This window comes from Tinamus guttatus, unplaced genomic scaffold (assembly GCF_059628265.1).
Source record: "Tinamus guttatus ecotype Peru unplaced genomic scaffold, ASM5962826v1 Tinamus_guttatus_pri_ptg000190l, whole genome shotgun sequence".
Taxonomy (NCBI): domain Eukaryota; kingdom Metazoa; phylum Chordata; class Aves; order Tinamiformes; family Tinamidae; genus Tinamus; species Tinamus guttatus.
The window spans coordinates 418515-422283 of NW_028288724.1; the positions used below are offsets into that span (position 1 = coordinate 418515).

General features: G+C 48.6%; 1 pseudogene; it reads right to left on the minus strand.

Annotated features, from left to right (window-relative positions):
• The window catches only part of LOC104581145 (coiled-coil domain-containing protein 81-like), a 272002-nt pseudogene that overhangs the window by 186146 nt on the left and 82087 nt on the right, over positions 1 to 3769 (minus strand).

The following is a 3769-nucleotide window of genomic DNA, read 5'->3' on the forward strand; positions in this document are numbered from 1 at the left end:
TAAAGATCTTAAAGAGGACCGGTTGCAACACTGACTCCTGGAGTACACTGCTCGTGACCACTCACCAGCTGGATTTAACTCCAAAGTCTAAGTAGACCATGTCCACAGCCTTTCCTTCATCCAATAGGCAAGTCACCTGTTAAAGGCAGCACAGCTCCTGCCTCGCTGAAGTACCTGTATACTAATGCATGTACCAAAGAGAGCTAACATGAGACATGAGAGATCTATGTAATTTTGAAGAGTTATGATCTCATTGGGATCATTGAGACATAGTGGGATCCCTCACAGAGATGATAGACACAGACTCTTTAGGAAGGACACGCAGGCAAAGTAAGGAGAAGATTTGCCCTTCATGTGAAAGATCACCTCAAATGAAGGGCACTCTGCTAGTGCTGGAGAGTGAGCTAGGCCAGAGCTTCTGGGTCAGGATAAGCAAGCAAAGAAACATATGCTGGGTGTCATCCCCAGAGATTTGATCAGGAAGAAGCAGCCTTCCTCAGGCCACAGGAAGAAGACTTGCATTTGCAAGACCTTGTTCTCACAGGGACTTGACCCAACTCTCTATCTGCTGGAGGCATCACACAGTAGGACAGAACCTGCATCCAGGAGGTTGACAGTAAGAGGAGGTTCAGGTCAATCTCTTCCCTTCAGTAACACTATGGAAATGAGCACACTGCTGAGTGTGCCCAGGGGAGATCTCTGAGGAAAAGGAGACATTCTGGGCACCCACTGCCTGACCAGCAGAATGGACACAAAGCCACCCCAGCTGCAGGTGACCTGAGAGCAGGACTGCACGTGGCCAGATGTCATGAAATTCAGTAGAAATGACCACCTCCAGCTTTGAGTATGACAAAAAAGCAGGTTTCCCTGTTCTATTACGAACCTCCAGTCCCTGAGGTCATCGCTCCTACTAGAGCAAAGGAAAGCATGTTGGTGCCTGTTGCCCTGTAAGATGGTTGTGGCTTGTTACCCAGATATGATGACACAGTCTCTGATGTCACCATTGCTGGTGACTCTGCAGAAGATGGTCAGGTTCAGACAATCTCATTTGTTTGACTTCCCCACCTTTCAAGTCAGGCTTTCCCTTTTGGGGTTTCCCACTTGCAATGTGTATTTGGGGGGGAAAAAAAAAAAAAGTCTTCACTTGAGACTGAAAGAGATTGTGTCAATTAGCCTCTGGAATGGAATGGAAAGAAATCTGAAGAAAGCAAGTTTCTGTTATCTGAACATGTCCACTCCTGTGAAAGTATCTGCAAGTAAAAGATGCTTGGAAAGAGGAAGTGTCTGTGTAGGAGATAGATACGGGTCTGTGAGCATGGAGAGCATTTTCATATTTGCAGCATGCTTGGAGGCTGAAATTCCATTTGCGGTCCTGGGACACATTCCCTGGGTCTGCAGTTTGGTGCAGCAATGGGTCTCCTGTTGGAAACATCACCAACTTTGTGACAGAGAAATCTTACATAGAAAACAAGAGTGGTTTCACCTCTCATCCAGCATTGTGTTTAGGCTGGAGGAGTGGATGGCCTTTGATGGTGTTTATAAATAATGGTCTTACTGGGATATTCATCAGGTGCAGACAATACTCGCACTTCAGAACCCACCTCTTTTGGAGCCTCACACCATCTCTTTCAGTCTTTTCTACCTGTTACCTGCCCCAAGTGCTTCACACCAAATATCTCAACCAGGCACAGGTGCACAAAGTTGTGGAAGAAGAAAAATGCTGCCATTCAGCTCCTGTGAGTGTGAACAGGAGTGTGGGAGCACACACCAGGCTGCTTACCAGACAAATTCAGGTCGTCCAGGAAGGGCACCAGGACATGGTGGCTGCAGAGAAGAGTCCAGGTTGTTCCCTGTGTTGCAGGGACACACTGGGGAAGCTGCGTCAGGTCCATCCTTCCAGAGCAGCCCCTCACATCACACCTTTCCAGCCCTGCCTACTGATCCCAGCAGTGCTGTGGGCTGTCTCCATTCTCCTGCATGTCTCTCCATGCCCACCATGGTACCAAAGACAGCATGAGAGCCCTGGCCCTGAAGTCAGTCCAGAAGTTCCTGCTGCCCAAAATACAGCAACCTGCCCCGAGCTCATGGCGTGGATCCAGCCTGTGGTCACTAGCGGATTGCACAGGCACAATGAACTTATCCTCTGGAGTCCACTGTGTTCACAGGCAGAGCAGCAGACCCTTTTATTGATTTGGCTGTATTTTCAACTCCATCTTTTCAAGAAGATTTCAGGTATGTGTCTGAGGAGATCCCCTCATGTTTTAAAGGTGCCGATTACCTGCTCCTATGAGTGCTCACAGGAATGCAATGGAAACAAAACCCCCAAAACACAACCAAGTCGTGATAGCTCTTGGGCTGTATACACACACCAGAGCACAATGGGAGAGTGTGGAAATGAGAATAGCCCCGAAAAGAGAAGGTCCTGCTGCTGGAAGGGGAAGTGTCTCCAGGAAAACTGCAGCCTCCATGAGAAGGCTGCAGCCAGGAAATGCCTGTTGTAGCAATGAGAGGAGGGTCTGTCCCCACAGGTTGCATCCAGGCTCTCGTCCCCTCCACTCCCGCTCCACTGTGAGCACTGGAGAGTGAAAAGACCAGCCCACAGGGTGCCCCAGGCAGGCACCCTCGCAGGAATGAGGGTGAGATCACACCCTGACTCTAGCCAGGAGAGCTGTGCTCTCCTAAAGGACATGGGACCCATGCCCTCAGCCCATCTTGACTTACCAGAGCCCTTGGTGTCATTGCTGAAAGAGACACTGCAAAGGTAAACACTCTGCACTGAGGACATCCGAGGGAGCTCAGACTAGCAGGTTATGAGGTCCTCACATCTTTGCTGATGGAGAGAAAAGTCTATCTTTCTGTTTCAACCAGATCTCTAGGTAAGAATCAGAGGATTCCTGTGGACAAGTGGCATGAATCAAAATGATTTTTCCTTTAATAACAATGTAGCAGTTGCAATGGCAATGTAATGTGGAGTCGTACTTGGAGGACTATGGCCAGCCAATATGAGAGGTTGGAGTAAGCATGTAGCACAGACCAAAAGGTCGCCATGAACCTGCGCAATGAGGAAGTAAGAGGCAAAACAGGACGTAAGGGACGATCGACGCAACCTGACAACAACCAACCAGAAAGAAGATGTAAATGCATGGACAGTGCATGAACAAAGGCTCTAGCCAATCAGGTGATACGGGGACGTGTGCAGGGGAAGGAGAATTGTATTTAAGGTGCAGCTGTTCTTCAATAAATGGTTTTTCAGCTTGATTCACATTGGATCGTGTTGAGCCCATGTTTTTTTCTCTCCTCAGATGGTGACCCCCCCGACATGATACACGTCACGGCACAGCAAAGCTGAAGAAGTGCTTGGGGAGCCCCAAAGGAGAAGCCCAACTGGAGGACGGCTCAGCGGGACTGAGACTGGGATGGATCGAAGGATGGTCCGGGGACAAAGAAGAACAAACATTGCAACGCGACACCCTGTGAGGTGAGCAGCTGGGGCAGGAGATGGGTCAAGGATTCACAAAAGAAGAAGGTGCAATTGTTAAACTTCTCCTGCATATACTCTCTAAGAGAGGGATTAAGTTTATGCTCCAGAAACTGTTAATCTGGTGTCGAGAAAATGGATTCCCCTCTGATCCAGAGAACGCTTTTAAAGTTGAAGTATGGGAAATGTAGCAATTGCAATAGCAATGTAACAGAGAAAAGTAAGTAAGAAATGAACAACAGCCTTGATGCCAGCTACCCTGGGAATGAGGAGGAGATGCACACGGGACAC